At 49.1% G+C, this 17,379-nt stretch overlaps 6 non-coding genes and 2 pseudogenes across 6 annotated transcripts; all 8 read right to left on the reverse strand.

Moving 5' to 3' along the window:
• Positions 1-520: 520 nt before the first annotated feature.
• Positions 521-712, reverse strand: LOC119919075. Its single transcript, XR_005447591.1, has one exon. It is a non-coding gene; the product is annotated as a U2 spliceosomal RNA (small nuclear RNA).
• Positions 713-895: 183 nt separating this feature from the next.
• LOC119919066 lies at positions 896-1,008 on the reverse strand. The gene has a single exon (XR_005447583.1). It is a non-coding gene; the product is annotated as a U5 spliceosomal RNA (small nuclear RNA).
• Positions 1,009-1,977: 969 nt separating this feature from the next.
• On the reverse strand, positions 1,978-2,157 carry LOC119919056 (annotated as a pseudogene).
• Positions 2,158-8,652: 6,495 nt separating this feature from the next.
• Positions 8,653-8,844, reverse strand: LOC119919076. The gene has a single exon (XR_005447592.1). It is a non-coding gene; the product is annotated as a U2 spliceosomal RNA (small nuclear RNA).
• Positions 8,845-9,027: 183 nt separating this feature from the next.
• On the reverse strand, positions 9,028-9,140 carry LOC119919067. Its single transcript, XR_005447584.1, has one exon. It is a non-coding gene; the product is annotated as a U5 spliceosomal RNA (small nuclear RNA).
• A 969-nt stretch (positions 9,141-10,109) lies between these two features.
• Positions 10,110-10,301, reverse strand: LOC119919052. Its single transcript, XR_005447573.1, has one exon. It is a non-coding gene; the product is annotated as a U2 spliceosomal RNA (small nuclear RNA).
• A 182-nt stretch (positions 10,302-10,483) lies between these two features.
• On the reverse strand, positions 10,484-10,596 carry LOC119919069. The gene has a single exon (XR_005447585.1). It is a non-coding gene; the product is annotated as a U5 spliceosomal RNA (small nuclear RNA).
• Positions 10,597-11,565: 969 nt separating this feature from the next.
• Positions 11,566-11,745, reverse strand: LOC119919057 (annotated as a pseudogene).
• Positions 11,746-17,379: the final 5,634 nt, after the last annotated feature.

Genomic DNA, 17,379 nt, shown 5'->3' on the forward strand with positions numbered 1-17,379 from the left:
GCCTACCTGTCCTCTGCCGGACTGCCACCTTGACCAGACCAAAGACGAGAAGGTAAGTGTGTTTTATTCACCGATTTAGCAGTTGTAGCAGGTTTTCTTGCTTCATTTGAGGTGTTTTAGTTTCTTGTATCCTTTCTACGCTGCGGTTCCTCCACCGTGTTGGCCAACCGTGCCGGGCCTACGGAGGCGCCGCAGTGTCCCCTCCCCACCTTCTGAGAGGCTCTATCCAATCGGAGAAATGAAGGCCTGGCTTTTGGACACAGGCTACCGAGCATCCGAAATACTCGGGCTCTCGATGACGAGTGGGAGAAAGGGAGGGGAAGTGCAGGGCACATTTAACAGCCATGCCGGTCCCAAATATCCCCTCGTCGTCTGCCAATCATAAAGTGCAAATCTCGCTGCCTTCTTCGAGGCTTCAGCTGGCCGCCCCCCCTCGACTGGCGCCTTTTTCGGGCCGGCGTCCGGCAGAGCGACGAACCTCTGCGTTTGGGTCAGTATTTTGGTTTTACACAAGGCAGGAGAAGGGTGCACCGCCCCCGGAGGCACTGCAATACCGGGTCGATGCGTGGAGTGGACGGAGCAAGCCCCTCGTCTCAGCTCCCGGTGCTAAAAATCCATTTAATATGTTGCCCCCTTATAGGGGACATATCAGATATTAAACTGATAAGAACAGATACTACACTTGATCTTAGCCAAAAGGCCGAGAAGCGATAACCCCCGCTGGTTGCTTCCAGCGCCCACCTCCCGGAGCAGTTCTCCCCCTGCCGTGGCGCAGTGGTTTCAACTGCGCATAACAACGGCTGAGTCTCAGCACCTCCTCCCGAGCGCGCCTCGTCGCACCGCTCAACCTTGCCGGGGGCGGCGTTTTATTTCCTTTTCACAAACGCACGAGGCTCGGCCACACGGCAGAGCCTGCCAAAAATAGTTTTAACTCATTGGCGTCCCTCTCCACGGAAGTCTTTAGTAAAAGGCGAAAGACTTGTACGTTATGAAGAGAAACCCGAGTAAGTACGGGCCCCTCCTCCAGAGCCGCCGACGAGCCTAGTCGTCCCGGCCACTACCCTCACGGTAAGCCTCACTCTGCCTCTCGAGTCCCAAGTACCAGGCCACGCCCGTTCCCCTACCCCTCCCCAGGTCATGGCAGGCTCTATCCAATCGGGCTGCGGAGAGACGAAGGCCTGGCTTTTGGACAGAGGCTACCGAACGACTCGGGCTCTTGTAGCCTCTCGATGACGAGTGAGAGAAAGGGAGGGGAAATGTGGCCGATCGCTTCTCGGCCTTTTGGCCAAGACTGCAATGGCCTCCTCTTTCTGGTTAAAACCTTTGCCGGTTTGGGGCTTCGTTTTGTGTCACCAGCTTTTCTGGGAGGAGATTCACCTCATTCCTTGTGAATAAAATTTCAACTTTGCCGTAGCTGAAAAACTTTTGCAACAAGGAATTCATTGGTCCCGAGGACTGCCTACCTGTCCTCTGCCGGACTGCCACCTTGACCAGACCAAAGACGAGAAGGTAAGTGTGTTTTATTCACCGATTTAGCAGTTGTAGCAGGTTTTCTTGCTTCATTTGAGGTGTTTTAGTTTCTTGTATCCTTTCTACGCTGCGGTTCCTCCACCGTGTTGGCCAACCGTGCCGGGCCTACGGAGGCGCCGCAGTGTCCCCTCCCCACCTTCTGAGAGGCTCTATCCAATCGGAGAAATGAAGGCCTGGCTTTTGGACACAGGCTACCGAGCATCCGAAATACTCGGGCTCTCGATGACGAGTGGGAGAAAGGGAGGGGAAGTGCAGGGCACATTTAACAGCCATGCCGGTCCCAAATATCCCCTCGTCGTCTGCCAATCATAAAGTGCAAATCTCGCTGCCTTCTTCGAGGCTTCAGCTGGCCGCCCCCCCTCGACTGGCGCCTTTTTCGGGCCGGCGTCCGGCAGAGCGACGAACCTCTGCGTTTGGGTCAGTATTTTGGTTTTACACAAGGCAGGAGAAGGGTGCACCGCCCCCGGAGGCACTGCAATACCGGGTCGATGCGTGGAGTGGACGGAGCAAGCCCCTCGTCTCAGCTCCCGGTGCTAAAAATCCATTTAATATGTTGCCCCCTTATAGGGGACATATCAGATATTAAACTGATAAGAACAGATTTTTTTCTTTTGAGAAAAATTTTATTGACACTCAATTCAAACATGATTCATAATATGTCAATTCCAAGTTACCTTTTAAAATACAACATGTCAATAAATAGATAAATGTTCTCTGTAAAACAACATTTAAAAAAAGTGTTTAAAATGCATTACAGATAACGTCATAAATTAAAGGTATAAAATGGTTTTCAGCTTGTCCATGTCTGTGAGTGTCTGTTAAAAGTCTTCAAAGCGGAGTGCATTTGTTAAAATAAAACTCACAAAAAATAAATGGATAATAAAAGCTCTTCTCCAAGTCCACTGTTGTGCAGGAGTGTAGTGAGTCCCTATCAAAGGGGAACTCATTCAGCTCCCCCAAACAGATTTGGACTCTCGGGATCTTGTGCAGGCGCTCAGAGGAGACCCTCACCCTGTAGCTCCTTCCCACCAACCTCACCCGGAGGGTCAGGCCGCCGCTGCCTTGAACTTTCCTTGTGTGGCTCCGGCTCCTCCGTCCGAATGGGCACAGAGGCGATTCTTCTTTGTGGCTGTGTCCTAGGCCCGCCGCCTGCAGCTCTGGCCGTTTGGGCCGTTGCTGCGGCCATCCGGATCACAGCCACGGGGGGGATCTGCATGTGCTTTCTTGCCAGCAAGTTTCTGGAGGTCCATATGGCGTCTTTGATGGCGGCTAGGGTGAGCCACTGTTTGGCAAATGTACGTGCTGGTATCTGATTTCCTTGGCTCACCCCGTACAGCACCAGCTGTGGTGTGAGGACCTCCCTTGCTGGCAAGTACGGGAATTGCAAGGAGCCGGCCGTTGCCCACTGTTCTACGGCAGCGCTGCACTCCCAGAGCAGATGCCTTACCGACTCAGGCGCGCCACAACCTGGTCGGGGGCAAGTTGAGTGCGCCGACATGCCCCGGGAGTGCATTACGGACCTGACTGGGAGGATCTCATGAGCCACCATCCATGACAGGTCCCGGAGTCTGTTTGGAAGAGCTGGATGGTTCACGTTGCGCCAAACTGTTGAGGGCTCGCCGAATGCAAGCCCGCGCACTGGACTCACTGGTTCCCGCTCCTGCACAACAGAAATGAGAGAGCGGTGAGTGGTTAAAACCTGCAACTCCTCCTGCTCAAGGTTAAAATGCCTTAAAAATGACTGGATAAAAGCATAGGCTGGTGGCAGGTTAAAAGACACTGGTACTTTGAGACTTGTGGGTAAGATCTTAAGTTTTCTGAGGTAGGACCCCATCCAGAACCGTGTCATTGCTGCGGTCTTGGGGTTTCTGGATGGGGCTGTGGCGGTTGCGATGTGTAGTGCTGTGTATCTGCTTCCTAGGAACAAGTGCAGGTCTGGCACTCCTTTTCCTCCTTTCTCCTTTGGCTTCTTCATCACGCTTCGTCTCAGTCTTTCCCACTTGGAGCCCCACAAAAAATAAAAGATGGCTCGTTCCAGGTCTAAGATCACTCTCCTAGGCGGGATAAAAACAGAACTGATGAGTAAAAGCAAAGGTAAAATCACTGCTTTGATGATTAAAACCTTTCCTTCTAAAGTCAGTCCTCTAAGTGTCCAGTACCCTAGTCTCTGCCTGACTTTCCCTACTATGTCTGCCCAATTGTTTTCCCCTCCCCCTCCCTATCAAACCTGATCCCAAGTATTTTTTGGTCAGTCTGGGTCACAGTCAGGGGGAGTCCTGTCGTCTCAGTCGCTGTCCACGGTCCATAAAAATGGGCTTGGGTCTTGCTTCTGTTCAGCTTTGACCCAGAGGCCTGTCCGAACCAGTCAGTCAAGTCCAGCGTCCTGTTGACAGATAAAAGGTCAGTGCATAAAATGTTGATGTCGTCCATATATAAAATACATTTTGTCTCGAGTCCCCCGCTCCCTGGGACTCCTACCCCATGGATTCGTTGGTCCCTTCTCAAGGTCTGTGCCAGTGGTTCTATACAGATAACGTAGAGGAGGGCAGATAACGGACAACCCTGACGGACACCGCAGTTTATATCCACTGCTCTTGTCAGATGCCCGTTAACAATGAATTTGCTGTTGATCTCCCGGTACAGCAGTCCCACCCAGGCTATAAACCTTCTCGGGAACCCCATTTTTTGCAGTACCTGGAAAAGGTACTGGTGCGAGACCCGATCAAAGGCTTTCTCAAAATCTAAATTCAGGACTACTAGCCGAATGTTTCTGTCTCTCGCGTAACAGATGGTATCTCGGATCAGTACGAGGCTGTCGGTGATCTTCCTCCCCGGGACGGCACAGGCTTGATCCGGGTGAATCAGATCTTCTAAAAACAAGGACATGCGTGAGGCTAAAAGTTTACTAAAAAGTTTACAGTCAAAATTTAAGAGTGTGATAGGTCTCCAATTTTTCAAGTCCGTCTTGTCTTTGTCTTTGTGAAGGAGAGTCACTATCCCTGCTCTAAAGCTGTCAGGAAGTCGGTCCATTTGTTCAAAATCCATAAAAACAGCAAGCAAGTCTGGTGCTAAAATGTCCCAAAATGTCAGATAAAATTCCAAGGGAAGCCCGTCTTCTCCCGGCGACTTCCCTGTCTTAAAAGATTTGATGCATTTGTTTAATTCCGGTATCGTAAAATCTTGGGTTAAAAGCACGTTGTCGTTTGTTGCTTGGTCAATGGATTTTAAAACTTCGGTCATGGTGTCCCCGTTAACAGTTTTGTATGCGTACAGTTCACGGTAAAAATGTTCGACAGTTTCTTTGATTTCCTCTGTTGTGTCAGCTGTGCACCCGTTTTCTTTTTTAAGTCTCAACATGGCCCCCCCTTTATTTACGATTTTCTTAAAAAAATATCTTGTGCACTTCTCTCCTTCCTCTATTTCCCTTTCCTTGCTTCTTAAAATCACACCTTTGCTATTAATTTCTGCTAAAACCGACATCTCTGTTTTAATTTGTTTTATCTCTTCATTAAAATCCATTCCATGTTGGATTAGTTTAAAATACCTCTGAAGCCGTTTCTGCAGTCCCAACATGCGTCTGTTGTCCCTCTTTTTCTTTCTTTTCCCTGCCTGTCTGTAAAACGTCTTTGTCTTTCCCTTCACCATTTCCCACCACTGTGCACGTGTATCGTAAAAGTCTTGAAGGGTCTGCCACTCTCGGTATTGCTCCCTGTACAGCCTAACTAGCTCCCTGTCTTCTAACAGGGAGCAATTGAGCTTCCACAGACCACTTCCTGCCGTCACACCGGAAGAGAGTGAAAGGGTGCAGGAAAGAATTGCGTGATCAGAAAAGAAAACAGGTTCCAATCTAGCATCGGTTGGTGGGCAATCACGTGATAAAATGTAGTCTATGCGAGAGGCTCGGGTGCCATCACTACTGAACCAGGTGAAGCCCTCCTCTCTGGGATGCATGGTTTTAAAACAGTCCACAAGTCTAAAATCACTGCATATGCTTTGAAGTAAAACTGAAGTCTTGTCCACTTTAAAATCGTCCCCTATTCTTCTCCTGTCGTTCCTGCTTAAAATACAATTAAAATCCCCCCCTACAACTAAAGGTGCCCTGCCTAGCATGTGGGGCTGCAGGTCTTCTAAAAGGTCATACCTGTCGTTCTTGTCATTAAAGCCATAAATATTTAAGACGTTAAAATCCTTCCCCATAAAAGTCAAGTGTGTTAAAAGTGCCCGACCATCTCTCACCACAGTGCTGCCCTTCACCAGACTAGAGGGTTTTTTATTAAAATGGCCACTCCATCATTTTTGTTTTCATTTGAGCCGCTCCATATCGACGTTTGTGGCCATAACTCCTCCCATTCTCTGTAGTGTTTTAAAAATGGTAGGCCGCATTCCTGTATTAAAAACACATCAGACTTAAAAGAGTTAAGAAAGGATAAAACAATCTGGGCTCTAACTCTCGACTTCACACTCCTCACATTGATAGTTGAGAAGGTGAGTGTCATGAGTATGGTTAAAATTTGCAGGTATGACATCTTAAAAGACTAAAAAAAAAGGGGGATTTCAAATGTTTAAAAACAGCAGTTAGTGGATTTCTTGTGAATGGAGCTCTTCCTTCATTCTCATGGGTGAGAGATGACGGGGTTGAGCTCCATTTCCCTTTCGGACTCTAGGAGTTGGCCTCTGACGCAGGGTGGCATTGAGCTTTGAGTCCTTAGGGGTTGATTGCAGAGCTATAGTTAAAAAAGAGACTTCATTAGGCGAATTGGAGGGGAAGACTCTGGGCTCCTCCACAGATGAACTGTCTGAGTAGCTCTCAGCTCTTCCCCTCTTTTCCGAGGCTCCAGGAGACTCAGAAGACAATTCTGAAATTAGTCTCTTGGCCGGCTGGGCATTGGGGAGGGGGACATCCTCGCTATCACTCTGTGACTGGCCAAATTTTTGTTCTGAGCCAGTCACTGAGCTAGCTCCGCCTTCTGCCTGCACTGCCACTGCTTCTTCCCTGTTCTCCACTTGTGGGGCAGCTGCAGGCCCCTCCCCTTCTCCCGCCTCTACTGGTCCTTCTCCTCCAATCACAGGATTTGGCGGGAGATTTGAATTCTCCAGCCCAGCCTCTTCAATTAGCTCTCTAACTGCTTCGTCTTGTCCGCCATTTTGTGCCTTTGCTGCCTTTAATTTGTTGGCAAACGACTTAGGGCAATCTCTGAAGAGGTGGTTTGTTTCTCCACAAAGATTGCACTTTCTGCCATTGGTGCATTCCTCGAAAGTATGCCCAATTTCTCTACATTTACCACAAATGATCTGCTGGCACGCTTCTGCCAGGTGCCCATTCTCACCACACTTGCGGCAGAGTTTGGGCTGGCCCTGGTAATGAATGTAGCCCCTGTTGTTTCCCAGAACTATCATGGATGGCAGATGTTTCAGGCCCTGGAAGCCTTGAGGGTCTTGCCATTGTTGGATGGGGACCCTCCAAGCGCAATTCCAGATGCCATCCTCATCTCTCACTTTGGTAGCCTGGCCTTTAACAGTGCAAAATCTGCCCAGCCACAAACAAATGTCATCTGCATTCACAGTCTCATTGAACATTCTGACAATTACCGTTTTAGCGGCATTATCAGTCAGTTTCTCAACATTAAATGCAGTAAACTGGGGTTTTTCATTTTCGAAGCGTGTCCAGAAATCTCTGAACACGGCAGCAGAGACAAAACTCACATCGAAACCTTTTCCAAATGGCAGAGTCAAAATACAATTTATATCCTGCGGGGAGAATTTCAAAATGTTCTGGATCATTTTCCTTGAGAAGTCAGCCTTGACATAACAAGGGTTTTCCCATCTTTTTCTTTGAATGTAAATCTGACACTGTGGTGCCTCCTCATGCCGGCATGGTTGGCCGCCATGGTGGAGGCACCACAACGTAAAAGTGGTAAAAAGAAGCTAAAACACCTAAAACAGTCTAAAACCAAGTCAACTAAAATAAGGTAAAAGAATGCTCTAAAAAGAGCAATAAAATCTACTAAAAATGTTAGAAAGGTGAATAAAACACACTTACCTTGTCTTGTTTGGCCTGGTCGAGATGTTATTCCGGCAGAGTACAGGTAAGCAGTCCTCTGAACCAATGAATTCCTTTGTGTGAAACAATTTCAACTACAACAAAGTTGAAATTTTATTCACAAGGAATAATGTGAGTATCCTCCCAAAAACCTGGTAACACTTCGCCACAAACAGGCAAAAGTTTTATCCAGACACTGGAGGCGATCGCAGTCTTAGCCAAAAGGCCGAGAAGCGAAGGTCATGGCAGGCTCTATCCAATCGGGCTGCGGAGAGACGAAGGCCTGGCTTTTGGACAGAGGCTACCGAACGACTCGGGCTCTTGTAGCCTCTCGATGACGAGTGAGAGAAAGGGAGGGGAAATGTGGCCGATCGCTTCTCGGCCTTTTGGCCAAGACTGCAATGGCCTCCTCTTTCTGGTTAAAACCTTTGCCGGTTTGGGGCTTCGTTTTGTGTCACCAGCTTTTCTGGGAGGAGATTCACCTCATTCCTTGTGAATAAAATTTCAACTTTGCCGTAGCTGAAAAACTTTTGCAACAAGGAATTCATTGGTCCCGAGGACTGCCTACCTGTCCTCTGCCGGACTGCCACCTTGACCAGACCAAAGACGAGAAGGTAAGTGTGTTTTATTCACCGATTTAGCAGTTGTAGCAGGTTTTCTTGCTTCATTTGAGGTGTTTTAGTTTCTTGTATCCTTTCTACGCTGCGGTTCCTCCACCGTGTTGGCCAACCGTGCCGGGCCTACGGAGGCGCCGCAGTGTCCCCTCCCCACCTTCTGAGAGGCTCTATCCAATCGGAGAAATGAAGGCCTGGCTTTTGGACACAGGCTACCGAGCATCCGAAATACTCGGGCTCTCGATGACGAGTGGGAGAAAGGGAGGGGAAGTGCAGGGCACATTTAACAGCCATGCCGGTCCCAAATATCCCCTCGTCGTCTGCCAATCATAAAGTGCAAATCTCGCTGCCTTCTTCGAGGCTTCAGCTGGCCGCCCCCCCTCGACTGGCGCCTTTTTCGGGCCGGCGTCCGGCAGAGCGACGAACCTCTGCGTTTGGGTCAGTATTTTGGTTTTACACAAGGCAGGAGAAGGGTGCACCGCCCCCGGAGGCACTGCAATACCGGGTCGATGCGTGGAGTGGACGGAGCAAGCCCCTCGTCTCAGCTCCCGGTGCTAAAAATCCATTTAATATGTTGCCCCCTTATAGGGGACATATCAGATATTAAACTGATAAGAACAGATACTACACTTGATCTTAGCCAAAAGGCCGAGAAGCGATAACCCCCGCTGGTTGCTTCCAGCGCCCACCTCCCGGAGCAGTTCTCCCCCTGCCGTGGCGCAGTGGTTTCAACTGCGCATAACAACGGCTGAGTCTCAGCACCTCCTCCCGAGCGCGCCTCGTCGCACCGCTCAACCTTGCCGGGGGCGGCGTTTTATTTCCTTTTCACAAACGCACGAGGCTCGGCCACACGGCAGAGCCTGCCAAAAATAGTTTTAACTCATTGGCGTCCCTCTCCACGGAAGTCTTTAGTAAAAGGCGAAAGACTTGTACGTTATGAAGAGAAACCCGAGTAAGTACGGGCCCCTCCTCCAGAGCCGCCGACGAGCCTAGTCGTCCCGGCCACTACCCTCACGGTAAGCCTCACTCTGCCTCTCGAGTCCCAAGTACCAGGCCACGCCCGTTCCCCTACCCCTCCCCAGGTCATGGCAGGCTCTATCCAATCGGGCTGCGGAGAGACGAAGGCCTGGCTTTTGGACAGAGGCTACCGAACGACTCGGGCTCTTGTAGCCTCTCGATGACGAGTGAGAGAAAGGGAGGGGAAATGTGGCCGATCGCTTCTCGGCCTTTTGGCCAAGACTGCAATGGCCTCCTCTTTCTGGTTAAAACCTTTGCCGGTTTGGGGCTTCGTTTTGTGTCACCAGCTTTTCTGGGAGGAGATTCACCTCATTCCTTGTGAATAAAATTTCAACTTTGCCGTAGCTGAAAAACTTTTGCAACAAGGAATTCATTGGTCCCGAGGACTGCCTACCTGTCCTCTGCCGGACTGCCACCTTGACCAGACCAAAGACGAGAAGGTAAGTGTGTTTTATTCACCGATTTAGCAGTTGTAGCAGGTTTTCTTGCTTCATTTGAGGTGTTTTAGTTTCTTGTATCCTTTCTACGCTGCGGTTCCTCCACCGTGTTGGCCAACCGTGCCGGGCCTACGGAGGCGCCGCAGTGTCCCCTCCCCACCTTCTGAGAGGCTCTATCCAATCGGAGAAATGAAGGCCTGGCTTTTGGACACAGGCTACCGAGCATCCGAAATACTCGGGCTCTCGATGACGAGTGGGAGAAAGGGAGGGGAAGTGCAGGGCACATTTAACAGCCATGCCGGTCCCAAATATCCCCTCGTCGTCTGCCAATCATAAAGTGCAAATCTCGCTGCCTTCTTCGAGGCTTCAGCTGGCCGCCCCCCCTCGACTGGCGCCTTTTTCGGGCCGGCGTCCGGCAGAGCGACGAACCTCTGCGTTTGGGTCAGTATTTTGGTTTTACACAAGGCAGGAGAAGGGTGCACCGCCCCCGGAGGCACTGCAATACCGGGTCGATGCGTGGAGTGGACGGAGCAAGCCCCTCGTCTCAGCTCCCGGTGCTAAAAATCCATTTAATATGTTGCCCCCTTATAGGGGACATATCAGATATTAAACTGATAAGAACAGATACTACACTTGATCTTAGCCAAAAGGCCGAGAAGCGATAACCCCGCTGGTTGCTTCCAGCGCCCACCTCCCGGAGCAGTTCTCCCCCTGCCGTGGCGCAGTGGTTTCAACTGCGCATAACAACGGCTGAGTCTCAGCACCTCCTCCCGAGCGCGCCTCGTCGCACCGCTCAACCTTGCCGGGGGCGGCGTTTTATTTCCTTTTCACAAACGCACGAGGCTCGGCCACACGGCAGAGCCTGCCAAAAATAGTTTTAACTCATTGGCGTCCCTCTCCACGGAAGTCTTTAGTAAAAGGCGAAAGACTTGTACGTTATGAAGAGAAACCCGAGTAAGTACGGGCCCCTCCTCCAGAGCCGCCGACGAGCCTAGTCGTCCCGGCCACTACCCTCACGGTAAGCCTCACTCTGCCTCTCGAGTCCCAAGTACCAGGCCACGCCCGTTCCCCTACCCCTCCCCAGGTCATGGCAGGCTCTATCCAATCGGGCTGCGGAGAGACGAAGGCCTGGCTTTTGGACAGAGGCTACCGAACGACTCGGGCTCTTGTAGCCTCTCGATGACGAGTGAGAGAAAGGGAGGGGAAATGTGGCCGATCGCTTCTCGGCCTTTTGGCCAAGACTGCAATGGCCTCCTCTTTCTGGTTAAAACCTTTGCCGGTTTGGGGCTTCGTTTTGTGTCACCAGCTTTTCTGGGAGGAGATTCACCTCATTCCTTGTGAATAAAATTTCAACTTTGCCGTAGCTGAAAAACTTTTGCAACAAGGAATTCATTGGTCCCGAGGACTGCCTACCTGTCCTCTGCCGGACTGCCACCTTGACCAGACCAAAGACGAGAAGGTAAGTGTGTTTTATTCACCGATTTAGCAGTTGTAGCAGGTTTTCTTGCTTCATTTGAGGTGTTTTAGTTTCTTGTATCCTTTCTACGCTGCGGTTCCTCCACCGTGTTGGCCAACCGTGCCGGGCCTACGGAGGCGCCGCAGTGTCCCCTCCCCACCTTCTGAGAGGCTCTATCCAATCGGAGAAATGAAGGCCTGGCTTTTGGACACAGGCTACCGAGCATCCGAAATACTCGGGCTCTCGATGACGAGTGGGAGAAAGGGAGGGGAAGTGCAGGGCACATTTAACAGCCATGCCGGTCCCAAATATCCCCTCGTCGTCTGCCAATCATAAAGTGCAAATCTCGCTGCCTTCTTCGAGGCTTCAGCTGGCCGCCCCCCCTCGACTGGCGCCTTTTTCGGGCCGGCGTCCGGCAGAGCGACGAACCTCTGCGTTTGGGTCAGTATTTTGGTTTTACACAAGGCAGGAGAAGGGTGCACCGCCCCCGGAGGCACTGCAATACCGGGTCGATGCGTGGAGTGGACGGAGCAAGCCCCTCGTCTCAGCTCCCGGTGCTAAAAATCCATTTAATATGTTGCCCCCTTATAGGGGACATATCAGATATTAAACTGATAAGAACAGATTTTTTTCTTTTGAGAAAAATTTTATTGACACTCAATTCAAACATGATTCATAATATGTCAATTCCAAGTTACCTTTTAAAATACAACATGTCAATAAATAGATAAATGTTCTCTGTAAAACAACATTTAAAAAAAGTGTTTAAAATGCATTACAGATAACGTCATAAATTAAAGGTATAAAATGGTTTTCAGCTTGTCCATGTCAGTGAGTGTCTGTTAAAAGTCTTCAAAGCGGAGTGCATTTGTTAAAATAAAACTCACAAAAAATAAATGGATAATAAAAGCTCTTCTCCAAGTCCACTGTTGTGCAGGAGTGTAGTGAGTCCCTATCAAAGGGGAACTCATTCAGCTCCCCCAAACAGATTTGGTCTCTCGGGATCTTGTCAGGCGCTCAGAGGAGACCCTCACCCTGTAGCTCCTTCCCACCAACCTCACCCGGAGGGTCAGGCCGCCGCTGCCTTGAACTTTCCTTGTGTGGCTCCGGCTCCTCCGTCCGAATGGGCACAGAGGCGATTCTTCTTTGTGGCTGTGTCCTAGGCCCGCCGCCTGCAGCTCTGGCCGTTTGGACCGTTGCTGCGGCCATCCGGATCACAGCCACGGGGGGGATCTGCATGTGCTTTCTTGCCAGCAAGTTTCTGGAGGTCCATATGGCGTCTTTGATGGCGGCTAGGGTGAGCCACTGTTTGGCAAATGTACGTGCTGGTATCTGATTTCCTTGGCTCACCCCGTACAGCACCAGCTGTGGTGTGAGGACCTCCCTTGCTGGCAAGTACGGGAATTGCAAGGAGCCGGCCGTTGCCCACTGTTCTACGGCAGCGCTGCACTCCCAGAGCAGATGCCTTACCGACTCAGGCGCGCCACAACCTGGTCGGGGGCAAGTTGAGTGCGCCGACATGCCCCGGGAGTGCATTACGGACCTGACTGGGAGGATCTCATGAGCCACCATCCATGACAGGTCCCGGAGTCTGTTTGGAAGAGCTGGATGGTTCACGTTGCGCCAAACTGTTGAGGGCTCGCCGAATGCAAGCCCGCGCACTGGACTCACTGGTTCCCGCTCCTGCACAACAGAAATGAGAGAGCGGTGAGTGGTTAAAACCTGCAACTCCTCCTGCTCAAGGTTAAAATGCCTTAAAAATGACTGGATAAAAGCATAGGCTGGTGGCAGGTTAAAAGACACTGGTACTTTGAGACTTGTGGGTAAGATCTTAAGTTTTCTGAGGTAGGACCCCATCCAGAACCGTGTCATTGCTGCGGTCTTGGGGTTTCTGGATGGGGCTGTGGCGGTTGCGATGTGTAGTGCTGTGTATCTGCTTCCTAGGAACAAGTGCAGGTCTGGCACTCCTTTTCCTCCTTTCTCCTTTGGCTTCTTCATCACGCTTCGTCTCAGTCTTTCCCACTTGGAGCCCCACAAAAAATAAAAGATGGCTCGTTCCAGGTCTAAGATCACTCTCCTAGGCGGGATAAAAACAGAACTGATGAGTAAAAGCAAAGGTAAAATCACTGCTTTGATGATTAAAACCTTTCCTTCTAAAGTCAGTCCTCTAAGTGTCCAGTACCCTAGTCTCTGCCTGACTTTCCCTACTATGTCTGCCCAATTTGTTTTCCCCTCCCCCTCCCTATCAAACCTGATCCCAAGTATTTTTTGGTCAGTCTGGGTCACAGTCAGGGGGAGTCCTGTCGTCTCAGTCGCTGTCCACGGTCCATAAAAATGGGCTTGGGTCTTGCTTCTGTTCAGCTTTGACCCAGAGGCCTGTCCGAACCAGTCAGTCAAGTCCAGCGTCCTGTTGACAGATAAAAGGTCAGTGCATAAAATGTTGATGTCGTCCATATATAAAATACATTTTGTCTCGAGTCCCCCGCTCCCTGGGACTCCTACCCCATGGATTCGTTGGTCCCTTCTCAAGGTCTGTGCCAGTGGTTCTATACAGATAACGTAGAGGAGGGCAGATAACGGACAACCCTGACGGACACCGCAGTTTATATCCACTGCTCTTGTCAGATGCCCGTTAACAATGAATTTGCTGTTGATCTCCCGGTACAGCAGTCCCACCCAGGCTATAAACCTTCTCGGGAACCCCATTTTTTGCAGTACCTGGAAAAGGTACTGGTGCGAGACCCGATCAAAGGCTTTCTCAAAATCTAAATTCAGGACTACTAGCCGAATGTTTCTGTCTCTCGCGTAACAGATGGTATCTCGGATCAGTACGAGGCTGTCGGTGATCTTCCTCCCCGGGACGGCACAGGCTTGATCCGGGTGAATCAGATCTTCTAAAAACAAGGACATGCGTGAGGCTAATAGTTTACTAAAAAGTTTACAGTCAAAATTTAAGAGTGTGATAGGTCTCCAATTTTTCAAGTCCGTCTTGTCTTTGTCTTTGTGAAGGAGAGTCACTATCCCTGCTCTAAAGCTGTCAGGAAGTCGGTCCATTTGTTCAAAATCCATAAAAACAGCAAGCAAGTCTGGTGCTAAAATGTCCCAAAATGTCAGATAAAATTCCAAGGGAAGCCCGTCTTCTCCCGGCGACTTCCCTGTCTTAAAAGATTTGATGCATTTGTTTAATTCCGGTATCGTAAAATCTTGGGTTAAAAGCACGTTGTCGTTTGTTGCTTGGTCAATGGATTTTAAAACTTCATTAACAGTTTTTTCTGCGTACAGTTCACGGTAAAAATGTTCGACAGTTTCTTTGATTTCCTCTGTTGTGTCAGCTGTGCACCCGTTTTCTTTTTTAAGTCTCAACATGGCCCCCCCTTTATTTACGATTTTCTTAAAAAATATCTTGTGCACTTCTCTCCTTCCTCTATTTCCCTTTCCTTGCTTCTTAAAATCACACCTTTGCTATTAATTTCTGCTAAAACCGACATCTCTGTTTTAATTTGTTTTATCTCTTCATTAAAATCCATTCCATGTTGGATTAGTTTAAAATACCTCTGAAGCCGTTTCTGCAGTCCCAACATGCGTCTGTTGTCCCTCTTTTTCTTTCTTTTCCCTGCCTGTCTGTAAAACGTCTTTGTCTTTCCCTTCACCATTTCCCACCACTGTGCACGTGTATCGTAAAAGTCTTGAAGGGTCTGCCACTCTCGGTATTGCTCCCTGTACAGCCTAACTAGCTCCCTGTCTTCTAACAGGGAGCAATTGAGCTTCCACAGACCACTTCCTGCCGTCACACCGGAAGAGAGTGAAAGGGTGCAGGAAAGAATTGCGTGATCAGAAAAGAAAACAGGTTCCAATCTAGCATCGGTTGGTGGGCAATCACGTGATAAAATGTAGTCTATGCGAGAGGCTCGGGTGCCATCACTACTGAACCAGGTGAAGCCCTCCTCTCTGGGATGCATGGTTTTAAAACAGTCCACAAGTCTAAAATCACGGCATATGCTTTGAAGTAAAACTGAAGTCTTGTCCACTTTAAAATCGTCCCCTATTCTTCTCCTGTCGTTCCTGCTTAAAATACAATTAAAATCCCCCCCTACAACTAAAGGTGCCCTGCCTAGCATGTGGGGCTGCAAGTCTTCTAAAAGGTCATACCTGTCGTTCTTGTCATTAAAGCCATAAATATTTAAGACGTTAAAATCCTTCCCCATAAAAGTCAAGTGTGTTAAAAGTGCCCGACCATCTCTCACCACAGTGCTGCCCTTCACCAGACTAGAGGGTTTTTTATTAAAATGGCCACTCCATCATTTTTGTTTTCATTTGAGCCGCTCCATATCGACGTTTGTGACCATAACTCCTCCCATTCTCTGTAGTGTTTTAAAAATGGTAGGCCGCATTCCTGTATTAAAAACACGTCAGACTTAAAAGAGTTAAGAAAGGATAAAACAATCTGGGCTCTAACTCTCGACTTCACACTCCTCACATTGATAGTTGAGAAGGTGAGTGTCATGAGTATGGTTAAAATTTGCAGGTATGACATCTTAAAAGACTAAAAAAAAAGGGGGATTTCAAATGTTTAAAAACACAGCAGTTAGTGGATTTCTTGTGAATGGAGCTCTTCCTTCATTCTCATGGGTGAGAGATGACGGGGTTGAGCTCCATTTCCCTTTCGGACTCTAGGAGTTGGCCTCTGACGCAGGGTGGCATTGAGCTTTGAGTCCTTAGGGGTTGATTGCAGAGCTATAGTTAAAAAAGAGACTTCATTAGGCGAATTGGAGGGGAAGACTCTGGGCTCCTCCACAGATGAACTGTCTGAGTAGCTCTCAGCTCTTCCCCTCTTTTCCGAGGCTCCAGGAGACTCAGAAGACAATTCTGAAATTAGTCTCTTGGCCGGCTGGGCATTGGGGAGGGGGACATCCTCGCTATCACTCTGTGACTGGCCAAATTTTTGTTCTGAGCCAGTCACTGAGCTAGCTCCGCCTTCTGCCTGCACTGCCACTGCTTCTTCCCTGTTCTCCACTTGTGGGGCAGCTGCAGGCCCCTCCCCTTCTCCCGCCTCTACTGGTCCTTCTCCTCCAATCACAGGATTTGGCGGGAGATTTGAATTCTCCAGCCCAGCCTCTTCAATTAGCTCTCTAACTGCTTCATCTTGTCCGCCATTTTGTTGCTTTTCTGTTCTTTGCTGCCTTTAATTTGTTGGCAAACGACTTAGGGCAATCTCTGAAGAGGTGGTTTGTTTCTCCACAAAGATTGCACTTTCTGCCATTGGTGCATTCCTCGAAAGTATGCCCAATTTCTCTACATTTACCACAAATGATCTGCTGGCACGCTTCTGCCAGGTGCCCATTCTCACCACACTTGCGGCAGAGTTTGGGCTGGCCCTGGTAATGAATGTAGCCCCTGTTGTTTCCCAGAACTATCATGGATGGCAGATGTTTCAGGCCCTGGAAGCCTTGAGGGTCTTGCCATTGTTGGATGGGGACCCTCCAAGCGCAATTCCAGATGCCATCCTCATCTCTCACTTTGGTAGCCTGGCCTTTAACAGTGCAAAATCTGCCCAGCCACAAACAAATGTCATCTGCATTCACAGTCTCATTGAACATTCTGACAATTACCGTTTTAGCGGCATTATCAGTCAGTTTCTCAACATTAAATGCAGTAAACTGGGGTTTTTCATTTTCGAAGCGTGTCCAGAAATCTCTGAACACGGCAGCAGAGACAAAACTCACATCGAAACCTTTTCCAAATGGCAGAGTCAAAATACAATTGATATCCTGCGGGGAGAATTTCAAAATGTTCTGGATCATTTTCCTTGAGAAGTCCAGCCTTGACATAACAAGGGTTTTCCCATCTTTTTCTTTGAATGTAAATCTGACACTGTGGTGCCTCCTCATGCCGGCATGGTTGGCCGCCATGGTGGAGGCACCACAACGTAAAAGTGGTAAAAAGAAGCTAAAACACCTAAAACAGTCTAAAACCAAGTCAACTAAAATAAGGTAAAAGAATGCTCTAAAAAGAGCAATAAAATCTACTAAAAATGTTAGAAAGGTGAATAAAACACACTTACCTTGTCTTGTTTGGCCTGGTCGAGATGTTATTCCGGCAGAGTACAGGTAAGCAGTCCTCTGAACCAATGAATTCCTTTGTGTGAAACAATTTCAACTACAACAAAGTTGAAATTTTATTCACAAGGAATAATGTGAGTATCCTCCCAAAAACCTGGTAACACTTCGCCACAAACAGGCAAAAGTTTTATCCAGACACAGGAGGCGATCGCAGTCTTAGCCAAAA

This window comes from Micropterus salmoides, unplaced genomic scaffold (genome assembly GCF_014851395.1).
Source record: "Micropterus salmoides isolate LMB-PRFRI ecotype aquatic unplaced genomic scaffold, ASM1485139v1 Ms_hic_scaffold_2542, whole genome shotgun sequence".
Taxonomy (NCBI): Eukaryota; Metazoa; Chordata; class Actinopteri; order Centrarchiformes; family Centrarchidae; genus Micropterus; species Micropterus salmoides.